Source organism: Bombus pascuorum, chromosome 11 (genome assembly GCF_905332965.1).
Source record: "Bombus pascuorum chromosome 11, iyBomPasc1.1, whole genome shotgun sequence".
NCBI classification, from domain to species: Eukaryota; Metazoa; Arthropoda; class Insecta; order Hymenoptera; family Apidae; genus Bombus; species Bombus pascuorum.
Window position 1 is genome coordinate 6,516,088 of NC_083498.1, and position 15,712 is coordinate 6,531,799.

The 15,712-nt window shown below is 37.3% G+C and overlaps 1 long non-coding RNA gene across 2 annotated transcripts in view; it reads right to left on the reverse strand.

The window, feature by feature from the left end:
• LOC132911913 (uncharacterized) overlaps nucleotides 1-15,712 on the reverse strand; it is a 169,410-nt gene that overhangs the window by 48,043 nt on the left and 105,655 nt on the right. The window lies entirely within an intron of this gene.

Consider the following 15,712-nt stretch of genomic DNA (forward strand, 5'->3'; position numbering starts at 1 on the left):
AAAAGTAGAGAAAACTGATGTTACAAATATTGCTCTTCTGTTAATTTGCTTCATTTGTGTCTTTTCCTTGTGATAACTGAACTTATCGTTTTTCAAATACGTTTGAACGTTTCCAGTTAAACAAGACGCACTGTACGCGCAAATTTATTGATCACAGTTAGTTTGAAATTTCCAATGGACGAGCAAACATTCGAGAGAATAAAAGAAGATAGTCGAAATGGTGGCACGAGCTGGATTTCGATGGAGAATTTAAGGGGGCAGAGAAAACGAATTGACCGGATCTCGCGAGAGTAATGGCGGGCTAAACGGTGGCGGCGCCTTGATATGCAAAAGCCGGAATTTCCGCGCGGCCATACGGCGGAAAAGAAAACGAACAGGCTCGTTGGAATGCTATGCAACCGCTATTCCGGTAATAGCCTACGTTTACATCGCCTCTTTAGCGTCCGCGATTCGTACGGCATTTGTCTTCGATTTTCTTCGCTCGATGCAACGATCTGCACGATCCTTGAGAATCCTTTGATCCTCACCCGCGATCCTCCGCGACTCTTCCATTATTTTTCTCATCTCGCGTAGTCTCGCTTTGACGCTCCAGACGACACATCTCGGATTATTCTGTCGTGTTAATTTAAATAGCCTTATGTGGCCAAATTAATTTAAAAATCTTATTTGGTTTGAAAAAAATTACTTCTAACACGTTCCAGATATAAATCGTTGTATCTTCAATTTCAACGAAGATACGGCTTTCTTGTTTGATATACACATGGATAAACTATTTTTCGATTTAATTTGTTTCTAAATGTACATTATTTGTATATTGTATATCGTAGTCTGCTTAGATTAAGGTTTTCTTCGTATTCGATCCAGTTTGTACCATCTTTCCCTCTCTTCTTGGTTGCTTCTATCAAATTTGGCAGAAAATTGAATTTTGGGATGTTTTAGTCAAACCTGTATCCTCTAAGTTCCACCGTATCTCTGTGTTATTTTGTTACTGCATTTTACAGTAGTAATATGCCCATGGAAAATTTGGCGATCGTTTTCTTCAAAAAATAATGAAAAAACAAGAATGAAGATAATTATTAATTATCTTCCCTGTTTAACAATGATATTTATAAAACAGTTGAGAACAAACGATCCTTAAGATCGTTTAAAAAAAAATCGAATTATCCAACCAAACTGTATGTCACGATTAATTCGAATAACTATACTTGCACTGAAGATATTTATTTAATATCAATATGAAAAATTTCCAATAGCTCAACGATATGTCAAATGGCTAATTCATATCATACACGTTAAAAAGGGGACGTCTTTGCAATTTTAACGTATCGTCAAATAATCAATCGATATCGTGCACGTTAAAAATAAAAACGTTCGCTTCTGTTGTAAGATCGAAATGGTCAACAAGAGCCAGCACTCGGACTTTAATCCTAATTATCTCGTTTCTCGCGAGTCGAAAAAACGACGTTCCTACAGGTGACACGTCATTGTACGATGCTCTCGTCTGACGATCGAGGAAGGGGATGAGACACGAGGACAAAACCAGCCAAGACTTTTCGGAATGCTGCGGTTGGGACGCATTCAAATCGTTTCGTCGCTTCGTTTTGCGTGCTCCGACGCGGACGATTGACGTTGAGGGATGACACGATCCTCTTCGACGTGGCCCTCGCACTCTCGACTCTGGTTCCCTTAAATCGACTTAAAGTGAACGAAGATAGCGTATCTGTCTCTCTAGCGGCGATAGTGGAGAAAGAGACAGAAACGAGACGTGGCGAAAATTTCGAATTTTCTAGAGAAATTGATAGTTTCCTGAAATTTAATCGAAGCAATGTTGAAGGGACTGAAGAAGGATGGGAAGTTTCGCGACTTACGCTTCTTCTGCTTTCCTAATGTTAACTTATTGTCAGTAATATCAACCAATGATACTTATTTTAGTAATATTAGTAGATTCTAGAGATTGAAAAGAGCGGTAGATTTGAATATTACTTTTATTATTATTGTTTATATTATTAGACACAGTAAATAGATACCTGTACCGTATGTACGATATCAAGTTGTAGTATATCATGGCAAATTAATAAATAACAATTATTTTTATTTATTGTTATTAATTATTGTTGTTATTATTAATTATTGTTATTTATTAATTTGCCATGATATACTACAACTTGATATCGTACATACGGTACAGGTATCTATTTACTGTGTCTAATAATTATAATAATTAATAAATTTCGAGAGTTGTAACTATAAATGAATACGATTAGTTTCAAAATGAAAACTTTTTATCTAAATAAAAATCAACCGAGTCGATATATCTTCTTCTACAATTCAACAAGTTTCAATCGATTTCAACTTTGTGAAAACCTTGCAGCTTCACCGTCATAGCCATTTGACAATAAACTTTCCACCTCGAATTAAGAAATACAAACACACAGATTTTTAAAATTATTTTTCTACGCTATCGCAACGCATCAATTTGCGATTTCGAGATAATAAAATATTTTGAAAAATCGTGCGTTTCAGGATTAATTTAGTGTTTAATATGCCTGCGTTTAAAATGCCTTATACGTCGGTTGAATATTTTCCCAGCAACGAATAACGAGAAAATAATCAATCACGAAGGGACCATCGGCGATATTAAAGTGTTATTTGAAATAGATTTCGGGGATAACGAGTTAGCCCGGTAATTCGATGAAAATTGAGGCGGAGGAAAGCTGTACTTAAATGTTTTTTTTTTTTTCTTCGAGCAGAGAAAATTCGGGGTGTTGCGTGTAATGATGTAATAAAAAATGAAATAACGGGAGTAATGACAATGAGATAAAAAGTAAACGATTTAACGGACGAAGATCGAGTAATTTCGTTTCGAAGATAAATGTATTAAGACGAAGGAAATGGAAGCTCTTGGCGAAGTGCCTTTTTAATAACGCGCACGATTATTACGTCCAAGATTAATGGAACACCGAAAAGAGAGAAGAACGAGCGGGTAATTGTAGCGTGCGGTGATGCAGTTTCTCTGGAAGGAGCGTTCCCTGAATGCACTTAAACGAAGTTAAATATCACTCGGTGAAGACGTAAACCAATGGCGGCCGAAATGATCAACGGTAGAGGAAGACCGAAGAAACCTCCCTGCATAATAACTATGCTATCTTTAACAACTGGCTACTAAGGGATTGAATCAAGATGAAATGGCAACAAACACTTCTTATTACGAACTTTTACGACTTTTAGGTTAATGAGAAGGTGGAAATTGTGTACGAATTTTGGATGATTTTTACATCTTTTGGAATTTAATTCTCGTAGCAAATCTCTTTTCTACTAAAAAGGAGAGAGAGAAGAGAAATAAAAAAGATGAAGAAGCCGAGGACATGAGAAAATATGATTAAAATGAAAATAAGTATTTGATATTGGTGAATTTCTAGGACTTTCAGAGAATGACGAAATAAAAATCGTGTATCGATAAATTTGGAAGAAGATAAAATTTGTAAGAAGAAGTAAAGAAGAACGAGGCCGAAAATTAATAAGAAGGAAATAAAATGTATACATCGTGAGTTCGTACGACCGTAAAGCTTGTAAGGAATTTGTTTCATAAGAAATGTACTTTCTACCAGAGAAAAGAAGAGAAATAAATAAATAAATTCAAAGGATTAAGAGGAGGAAACATTGTATTATAAATCTACAAGCTTCCAAAATGAATAAACAAATTTCTTTAAATTGTATATATCGCCTATCTGTAAGATCGTAAAATTTCTTTCAATTTTGCTTCGTTAGAAAGTCTGTTTTCTATTGGAGAACCGAGAAGAACAAAATTATAGCAAAAAGGAAAAAAGAGACAAGACAAAACGAGACGGAGAAAGAGGACGAGAGTTGAGGCCGAAAGAGGGATTAGCAAAATAGAAAGAAAAATGTGAAGAGGCCGAAGGAAGCAACGAACGAAGAACAGCATCGTCGACATTTTTACCGGCTGTTTTCGTTGGTTTTGCGAATTCGTTCGCGCGATCGTGCCAGGAATGACATCACGGCCTCGTACGAGCTACACCTAAGAAACGCTGGAATGCCCACGAACCTGCACAGGTGTTCCTCTTCTGAATGGTTCTCAGGTCGGAACGGAAAAACGAGACACGCAAGAAAAGTTCCCTCCGATTCTTCCCTCCTCTTACGATCCTTCTTTCAAGTAACACTGTGAATCGGTGAACGCCAATGACAACGTTGTTTACCAATTCTCATGACGATTTCAAGCTTCTGCTTGGAAAGTTATACGATTCTTACATAGTCAGGAAGATTTGGATATATTTATTTGGTAATTAAATTGATTTACCGCTTTGAAGAGGTAAAAGGTTTAAGCGTTTTGTAGATTTGAACGGATGTAACGTTTTAAAAGTTTTTTTAAGGGTGAAGATGATGAGACTATAGGATTGATGATTTAATTTCTTGTTGAGTTCGTTGCAAATTGTAGTTCTGTAACTATTTTCGTTTTTTAATAGAAGGATGAGTTGAAATTATTGGTAAGAGAGAAATTCAGATTTATTACAAGGTTTTATTAGATACTTATTTACATTTGATTAAATATTTTCCATCGAATGATCTACAGATGGGATCAGATTAAGAGTAACATGTAATGTAGTATTCCTTATAATTTAGTACGAAAAATATGCTGTCTAAACAGCTACTGAAAGCTCTTATGATCATATTTATCATCTACTCGTCAATGTGAATAGTATCCTATTTTCTATCTTCTCTTATCTGTATAGGAATAAATAATGACAAATCTGTAATGTCATCTCTTAGTATATTTCTAAATTACAGAGAAGACAACTAACGAATAAATAACAAAAATAAGTCGCTATTTTTATGGTCACATATAAGGAGAAATTTATTTGTTTTTCAAGAAGTTAACATTGTACAGACAATCATACAGCTGACTAATAAAACTATGAAACATAGAAAAAGTGGAATAGATCAATCATTAGTATATAGTGACTATAGTATATCAAAGTACACCTATTAATTATAAGTACATTAAATTTCGTATCATTTAGTAGTAATTTCACACGATTACAAAAATTTAATACTATGAAAATGAAACGTAGACTGTGATAAATACTTTTTGTATTTACTGTATATAAAATAAAAAAAGAGACCTAAGAAATCTGCATATTTTGTTTTACCCTCAAAGTATCATAAAAAGTGAGTTTCGATATTTTCTATATTTAACATATTTAAGTTTCTCATAATTACTATTATTATTTATTTATTTGCAATCTTTGCCTCCTTTTTACACCTCTTTTTAACATTACATCTCTATTTACAGCATCTTATGTTATGTGCTCCATTCTCACCGCAAAACCACAATCTCGCTAAATTAGAATTAAAAGCAAAGATAAGTTCAACATGTATCTCAACTTGAACTTAAACATAACATGATCATATCTTAGACCTGTTCCTTTTGGTACAACATAATTCAATTCTAATTCTTATTCTATTCCATTCTATTTTAAATATCTATCTTAAACATCCCATTAATACTCTTAACTCCTAGAATTTCCCTAATAACATTAATTCAATTATCTAATTATCAAATATCTATTTTAAACATCCTATTAATACTCTTAATTCCTAGAATTTCCCTAATAATATTAATTCAATTGTATGAAAAATCCCATGAAACAAAAATATCCCCACAAAACTTTCCACCCTCTAATCAACCAAACTTTCATCATCCCTGTACGAAAATCCAGGTGATCTAGGTACTGTACCTAGATCTATAGATCTATATATATCTACGTCTCGCCGCTATCAGAATCTCCAGCACAAGATCAACGATCTCGCTAAATTCGACGCACGAAACGTCAAACCAACAAGCAGGATCCCCCAGAGGCTGCGTGGTCCGTTCCTTTCCGGTCTTCACAGAGTCTGAGCGTCGCAAGAGCGTCCTGGAGGAACGGTCGAAAGCGCGGCAACACGGTCCGAACACGAGCAAAAGACGAGCCACTCCAAAAGCAGCGAAAGCAGAAAGAGAAGAAACTCTCAGGGACTCGTCCCTGACGCACAAATACGGCAATAGAGGGACAGCAATTTGCTTGTAGCAGGGCCGAGATGTACGTTTCCGCCGCGGAGTTGGTCGGTTTCGCGCGTTTAACGTCCCAACGATCGCGAGATTAGACGGTGGGGATCGCTCGTTAGCCGAGCGAAAGAAAACAAGAAAGAGACCGAGAGAGAGGAGATCCCTCGTGAATATTCTTGGTGCGGTTCGAACGTGCTGCTAACGAGCGTGCGACACGCACCGGTCTTGTTCCGACGTTGGACGCGCGCGACCGATCCAATGGCGACCGAATGCATCGCGTTTGCCGCCCTTTGTGTCCCGATCCGCGATTACCTCGACTCTGTCCAACCTAATTTGCTGAATTTTAGATCGCAGGAAGATTGCGGAGTATTAAATTTTCTCCTCCTTTTTGTCCTGTTCTCGGAAGTTTGAGCATTGTAGCTTTCAGAGCTATCATGCATGGATCAGTTATTTGGGCAAAGTAGAGTGTTAACAAATGGTTGGATTTCTTTAAAATTGAAAATTTTTTGCAGGATATTTAAAAGTATCTTTGAAGGAGCAAAATACGTTACCATTTGGCGGAAATGTGATGGCAAGTTGAAGATAACAAATGCAAAGATGAAAAAGTGGCGACAGTCAAAGTTACCCATGTGTTACATCAAACTGCCTAAATCTGACATCAATCCTTTACAGAAATCTACCTAATGTAGCCTTAAATATCTTCAAACATGAACTAATCACCTAAAATTATTCACCAAGAATTCACGTAACTAGGCTGTCTCCTAGAAGACATCATCTTTGATAATCCACCGTGTCTTCTGTTCTTGAGTGGATGCAGCCGGTCCCATAAAAATGTTCAGAAGAATTGAATTACCAGCTTCTATTAAATGAAAAACCAAATTTCGCATCAATCATTTTTAAACATCTTCCTTACAGTGCTCTAAATATCTTTAAACACAAACTCTCTTCAACAATCAAAACCATCCAAAACCTGCTATCAGATAATTGGATGTCCTCTTAGCAGAGAGATCATCTTTGATAATCCACTGTCTTCTGTTCTCCAGTGAGTGCAGCTAGTCCCATAAAAATGTTCAAAAGAATTGAATTACCAGCTTCTATTAAATGAAAAACCATCACCAAATTTCGCATCAATCATTTTTAAACATCTTCCTTACAGTGCTCTAAATATCTTTAAACACAAATTCTCTTTTACCAGGTGATTGGCTTTCCGCTTAGAAGAGAGATGATCTTCTGTAATTCACAGTATGTTCTCTTCTGGAGTGGGTGTACGGGTCAGTCATAATCATTAGCAAGAGAAGGAAGAGACTTAAAAGGGTGCGACGAGTGAACATAGCGATCCTCGTATCGGCTTGCAGGAGAAAGGTACGAAACGATAGAGAGATAGAAGCGTCGGCCGTCGGCGAAGGCGCGGAGAGGCTCGTAATCCCCCGTCCCCGGCCGTTTTGCACGGCTTTATGGTGTTTCTTGCGCCTGCTGGCATCGCCGCTAACAGGCGTCACTAATGCACGGAGGCGGCCTCGCTGTTTCCAACGCCGGTAACCCCGTGCCCGGCCACCTGTCTCCTCTGCGGTAATTCACTGAATCGCTTCATCTCCACGCTGGAGAACACAGGAACATGGCGCTGGTCACGTTTCCGTTCTGCATCCTTTTTGGCTATCGTTCAACAAAGATTCGTTAGGTGATTTCTAAAGGTTGGGAAGATAATTTAATTTCTACGTGCTGAATTTGTTCAGAGATGGTTTCAGATGGTTCATAGTTATTGTTGAGTAGGTTTATCCAGTTGTGCGTGGATGTTAAGTATTTATCGTGGAACATTTTTCGTATCAATCGACGAAATTTTCATATTATTCACCATTTTCTATTAATCCTGATTATTTCTCAGCAAGGATTCGCTGGTTTGGTAATATAAGAAGATTGATGATTCCTAAATTTTAGGAAAATAATTTAATTTATAGGTGATGAATTCGTAAACGGTTTGCGGTTATCGTTGAGTAGGTTCATCGAGTTGTGTGTAAATGTAAGATCTGGGTTGTGCAATATTTTTCATATCAGTAAGTGAAATTTGCGTACTATTCGTGTGTCTAAAAGATCCCAATAAGGAAGCAAGCAAAGAATGCTATACAGAATAGTTTTAGAGATGCAGTTGTATAGTTTGAGAGAGCAACGAAGAATAGGAAGATGTAATTGCGTCGAAGATGGAGTTATAATTAGTTTCTGCATGGTTGTTCGCTAAAGTTGGGAAAGTTCGAAATGGAACAAGATATAAGCTCGTTGAATAGATGGTAAACAGGTTGCGGCTATGTTAATCATGTTTCCAGAAACTTATAGAATCCATAGGACCTGGCAAACAGTTGAATTTACGCAAAGAAACTTTCTTTTAAACCAAACAGCAATTAAACAGTGATATGAAAAATAAGATACAATTGACGTACGATCACAAATGCAAAAGCAAGCACAGGTGCAGTTAAAGTACGATATTTTTCTGACAAGGATAAAATAAAGCAATTGACAGCGTAGATGCCATTAAAGTGCAGTTACAAGTGCAAATACATCAGTAGCTATATTATAAGTAGGTTGTAAGCAATAAATCTTCTGCCATGCATATATCTACACATAATGTATAAACACATGCAATTTCAAATGGAATTACTCAACCATATCTGCGCACGCAACTTCAAATGCAATTGCTTAACTATATCTACACACGCAACTTACGCAAACGCAATTACCGAAGCATCATATATTTGCACACGCAACTTTAGGTGCAATTACTGAAACATATTTACAAACGTAACATCACCTACAATTATTCGAATGATGAATTTTCCCCACGATGGCTCAGCTATACCTACATAAATAGGAAACCTCAAATTTATAGATTGAAATGCAACTGCATTCAAAAACTCACACGTAAATTAGAGCGCAACCACATTTTAAAAACGTAAACGTGAGTTAGAACTCAACTCGAGAAGAATTTAGCAGAAACTAATTTTCTATTAAACGAACTAATCTTTAGCCAAAGTAACTTCGATTACGATAACTCAAGTCTACGAGGTATGACGCAACTGCATCCAGAAATACGAAAACGTGTACTAAATCACAATCGCATTTAGAAACTCAATCGTAAGTCAAATGCGATATCCACGCTGCGTCTTTCTTTCGACAGCCCCACGATTCGCTATACTTTCATCCAAATTTTCAATTTGTATCCAAAAGACAGAGAATTTTATCGAAGAGTACGCCAGAGCGAAGAATCGGACGAACGCTGGCAAGAAAATCGCGAACTGGTGCGAAGATACCTCGACAAGAAACGAAGAGAAACGGGGGTGGTGCAAGGTGGGTCCGGTTCATGGGGGCTGATGATAACATCAGTCTTTCCCCATTCCCTGCTCGATTTCTACGCGGAGATGCTACGGACCGTTCCGTGTCCCTCTTCATGTAATTTGTATCGAAACATCGCGGCGGGGAGAAGCTGTCGGCTTTCGGGCAAAGAGCGATCGCGACGCGACGTCGAAACCTGGGGAATCTGAAGAAACGTTGGAAGGAGGAAGTGGTTTCGTCCTGGAATTCTGAAAGGGGATGAGTGCGCAGGCGGAACCTTTTGTTCCCGCGGAACCGGCCCCCTCCTCACTCCTATGGAAATTCCCTTGGGGTGGACCAAAACCACTTTCGTACTTCGGACGCACTTTGGGGGTGTGTGTACCGGTTCTCCGCGAGCGGAGACCAGCGCAAGTTTTGTGACTTTACGAGCTGGATTCTTGGAAATATTTGGAGTTTTAAAATGGACAGCTGTGGCATTGGTGGAGAATTGTTGAGTGGAAAGTGCAGGTGTTCGTTTCTTTCCGGAGTTCGATATGATTTTTTGATGATTTAGGGGAAGCTCTAAATTTGTTATTAGGAATTCATTTGATGAAATTAGATTGAAATTCATGCTATTTGTTTTCATGGGGCGTTTGGTAGAATTCGTTGACGTTTGTAATGTAAGAGAATTTTTAGATTTATTAATGGGTTTTGGAATTTTCATCAAATTAGATATTTTTTAACCTTATGTATATATGATGGAGAATGGTGAGATTGTCAGATTGAAATTACAGTTATTTGTTTTCTTAAGACGTTTGGTGGACTTCTTGATAATATAGAATTCTTGGATTTATTATTAGGGTTTCATTTCGTCGAATTAGATATCTTTGGCAAAATTTTTGGATTTACTACTAGTATTCATTTTATTAAATTTGATACTTGTGTATTTTGTATACACATTGACTGACCAAATTTTTCAACAAACGTAGAACCCTACTGAAATCTAGTACAATATACTATAACCAAATGCAACTAAATGCAATCGAATACAATTTAAATAACCGCGTTCACCTACTCCACGATATTCAACAGACGCGATCTATTTTGAAAAGCGGGCGAAACGCGGCGTCTTTTGTTCCCGTAAGGGGCCATGCAGGTCCTACGAGGGCCCCACGGCCCCCTCCACGCGGGAAAGACGCGTGCAGGGGGCCGTGGAAGGGACTTTTATTTGCTCGTCAAGGCTCGGGCTACCTTTTTTGCCGGCCGGGCACCGCTAACAAGCGCTCTTTTGCTCCTCGCGAATTGTGATGCCGCTGACACTTTAGTGATGTTCCTGCCTCTTTCGAACGGCCACTCCCTGAGTCCACCCTTCCCTGCCTCCGCCGCCAACCCTCCCTCCTCCTGCCAGCTGACCATATTCGGAATCACATGTGGCCAAACGTAAAATTCGACGGCGAATTTACTTTGCCTTACTCGCTGCTTCGTTCCTCGTAACCATGGAATTCGAGGGAACTGGTATACCGAACACCACCACCGCTGTTCCACCCTTTTTCTTTTCTTCAATCATGAGCAGGATTCGTGGAGAAACGTGGTTTTCAGGATTTTGATGGTTTTTGATGGGTTTCGATGATTCTTAGAGGAGATTTCAGAGAGTGTTTATTTCAGGATGTACATAAGATAGATTTATTGGGGTAATTTTATAAAGAAGGGTGAAACATGCACTTAATGTAGGAAAAATGTATAAAATGTTTAAGATATATTATTATTCTGTAGGGAGTGAATTAAATCTGTGTTAGTGATACGAATTTGCATGAATATTCACAGTATATTTATTAAACTTCAAGTTTCTCAACCATTAACACCTCGTTTCACCCTCTTCATTCTTTAAAAAATTTCGTCAACTACCTGGGAACCTAAGAAACCTCGTCAAGTAATTATACGTAGAATTAGGCAAACTTCACCTTCCTCAATCTCTCTAAAAATCTCCAAGAGTTTAAATAATTTTCTATCCGATAATTTCCATACTTTCCACATCATATTCTCCAATTCTTCTACTTTTATGAATATAATGAAGAAAATAGAAACTATTTTACCCAATAAATATCGCCACATTACTTTAGACATCTCGTGCATCGTATACATTTCTACACCTTCAATTCTCCCATAAATTTACGAAGATCCTATTATTAGGTTGTCCCAAAAGTTTCTTTCGTTTCATAAATGAAATAATAGATGCGCAACATTTTTTATTTTATATTATTTTATGGATTTATATGATCCAATTGTTAGAATAAAATGGATCAAACATAATTCAATAAAATAATATAAAACAAAAAATGTAGTGCATCTATTACTTCCTTATAAAACGAAAGGATCTTCTGGGACAACCTAATTTATAATACACCCTATTCATAATGCACACAAAAATTTGCCACCACATCAAACTTCTCACCCTCTCACCAAAAATCCTCACATTTTCTTCTCTCGTCCTCCCTTTCCCTGCCACCGGTTGCACCAAACGAATCAATCGATCGAATTCCTCCGCTTCGTTGTAAATCAACTACCAACCAACTGGCGCGTTTTCATCGGCCGGAAAAAGACCCGCTCCACGGAATTAGACCAGGGAATGTCGTCAACGTTATTCTTTACGACGCCTTTAACCGCGTTCCACGCCAGCCGGTGTCTACAAAACAGTTTCGTCCGCGAAACGCAGCTCGGCTTCCGAGATTGATACATTTTTAATGGGAACAGCCGGACGAAACGGAGCTATGGAATCCTCTAAAAGGGAAAAAGGGGGAGAGGTCGGATCTCTGTCGAGGGGACCAGTCGTTCTGTTTCGCGTGGAATTCCTCCGGGCAGCCAGAGTTTTTTGCGAATCCCGGGGGACGTGGTGAGAATCGTCGACACGGCCGATTCTTGTTCGGCTTAGCCGCGAAACTCCTCGAGTTTTAGGATCCTCTGAATCCATTTTTTCCCTTTTCTTCTTTTTTTTTTACTGGTAACTGGATGGCACGGGATCTCGATGTTGACTCGAGGGATTTGTAAACGTCCGTTTGTTCTTCAAACTTTCTTATGCTTCTTTTATCGCAGAGATTGGCATTGTTGTAGAATTTTGGAAAATGGTTTGGGAGGAATCTCGCGAAAATCACGACTGCCCTGTTTTTAGGAAATATGCGACTTGTTAAGGCCATTTAATTCGCTGCTTTCCCTATATCTTAGTGTTCTCCATTATTTTAGCTCCGTTTAATTGTTTTCAATTTTCGAATGTTGCTAAAAATATTCAACGATTGTATTATTTTGGTGAACTAATCTGATCTACGACTTGCAACTTATCAATCCATCAATGTATAGCTTTTGTAAGAGAGTCCTGATCAAAAATCTTTAGATAAATGTCACTGATGGCTCCACTGAATATCGAGGTTTATTAATGTAATGGATAATTAACTGTTCAGATATTTCTGTAACTTCAGTAAAGCCTATACTGGTACTAAATACCTCGTAATTTCTATGTACACTTTCAAATTTTCCCAATGTAATTATGACAGTAGCGTCTCACTATAATGCCAATATAATGCCAATGGAATTTCAAAATGTAGTTCCATGTAACACACAAAAATATATTCATAAAGGGTGTCTATAAATATTCAAATATTAGGTTGTCTGAAAAATGTCCTTTATACAACAATGCACCTTCATAGAAACGTGAAACCAAGTTTGTGAAATGTCGCGGTGTTTATCTCAATAAAACAAAATGTATCGTACGTAATTCGACAAAATAATATAAAACTAAAAACGTTGTGCGTCTATTATTTCCTCATAAAACGAAAGAATCTTTTCGGACAACCTAATACTTGCATAATGCACTGTATATTCGATAAAGTACCATTGTATCGGGAAGAAACGAAGCAAAACGAACAGGAAGAAAGAGGGTTGATGATGCGCAGTGGCGGATCCAGGTACCTTTTCTGGAGGAGGGAGAAACGTGTAAAACTATAATACTTACATACACTGTTATTCGTAAGCATGTGTATATTCTGATCAATATTTATTGAGAATAAAATAAACAATGTTTAATAGCAAACTAATGATCAAAGGTATTCTTTTTATTATTTTCTTATACGATGAGCAAATATTATGTTATATAGAACATTTACTTAAAATTTTATCAATGGAATAATAAAATTCAACGTACGATTGGTCAAGGTGTTAACTGATTTTAAATATTACTGCTATAATAAGACTAATCGCGATAGTCTTACTGTCAATTTCCAAGGATCTTCTTCATCTTATCTAACCAAACAAGCTGCGGCTAACAAACTCGTTAATTAATAATAACACTTGCAGATATCATATACTAAAATATACTAACTCGTAAGCCTAATTGTAAGCTTCATCGTGTCGTAATCAGATAATCTCGGCTGACAGCTCTGATAAAGTATAAAATCACCAGTCTCTCCATTTGTATCTCGTAATCGAATTACATTTTGCCAAAGACGAGCAAACGTCCATACCCACTTTCAAACCACGGTGTAAGTACATCTTCGAATCTTCTCTCGCAAGATTTCAAATTCCCTGATAATTTATATTTTAGTATAGCCCATCTGACATCTATATGTCTTAAATAATAAAATTTACTTTATTTATATACCTAACAAGTGTTTCAGAATGTGACACAGTATTTTTGTATTTTATAGAATATCGATCGTTCCTATCGCTGTGTTCTGGGTCTGCCACTGGCGACTCGATGGCAGGGGGTAAAAGAGGGTGACGAGTCAATTAAGAAGCTTTGGAGCGTACGTTGCCCTAATCGCGGACCCAGAAGGTGAGCAGAAGAAGAAGATGAAGGGACGAGGGGTGGGAGGCGTATGGGTTAAATTACGAGCAGCCAATTATATTGCGTTTAAAATTAATTACTAGATCGGCCGAAGATAAATCGATGGCCTGACGAGGACGCGGGCGACGAGCCACACTGTGCCAGAGAAAAAGGCCGCCCCGTTTATCTTTTCCTAACTATCGGCGGGCCCCCGTCCCCTTCCAATGGATCTCTTCCATCCAGCCGGCAATTATTCCGTCCTCGTATTAATCATACTTCGCGACGACAGTGACTTGACGTCTGTATCTTCGACGCCCGTCCGGTCTCCACGAACGACGTTCCAATACATTCACAAGCTTTGGAAATCGATTAAGGACAGAGTATGAAAATCGAGCCGGTAGATCGAGGGAATAAGAAACCTTGTGGAGTAATTAAGCCTTCTTCTTCATTTACTTATCTTTTTGGAAAGAGGATGAAATGTATGTCGATCGACATGTTCGATAAGATATTGAATTATCTTGAGAAAAGGATCTTTATAAGTAGGTATCCTTGTTGGTCCAAGAAATATTCATTTCTTTATTATTTCTTTAGCATACGCTTCGAAATCTTCTTTTCGTGCTAGCGCAGACGAGGCTGGATTTTTTTCTATGTTAAAACGATGAATTAAAAAAATAGAGGATATTCGATGGGTAAGTAAAATTGAGTTTTTATTTGCTTTTTGGAAGGAGGTAAAACGTGGTGTCGATTGACGTGTTGGATAACCTGTTAAATCCTTGACAAAAGGATCTTCGTGAGTATCCTTGTTGATTGAGAGTATATTCCTTTCTGTAATCTGTATTTAAAAATCTTTTCTCTGTGTTAAAATAATAAATTGAAGAAATAAGGAAACATTGGGTAATCGTTTGCTTTTTGGAAGGATGTGAAATGTGTGTCGATTGACGTGTTGTATAAGACATTGAGTTATTTTGAGAAAAAGGACAGAACATTCTCAGGTTTTTATTGGTTCAAATAACAAATACTTTTAAAATATTTCAATATCATCTGACATACGATTCATCTTAAATTAAGCACACCGGAATTCTATTTATCTGAACTCGGCGGGGGACAAACAGTTTATATAATTGAAGTTCAGTTCGTATAATAGAAGCTCACCAACAACTAATTATTTTTCGTTCAGATAATAGGAACTCACGGGTGGATAAATGAATCCAACCAGCAAAAGTTCGATTAATCGGGTGTTAATTAAAAAGGAGTTCTACAGTAAATTATGAAATTCTGCCACGTTTCCAATTTACAATTTACAAAATGAATTAACTAAGAAAATATTCTGATGAGAAACTTGATCCAACTTGGCACCAACAGTTTACACAATCTTAAATATGATCACTAAATTCTCACGAGAACTATACAAATTTTTTTTTTTATTTTATTTTGTTTTTTTACAATTTGTCCTTATGGACATTTTGTAAAGTGTTATATCTTATTGGTGAAGAAAAAAAAATAAAATAAAAATAAATATAGCATGCGGGTGGTTACCC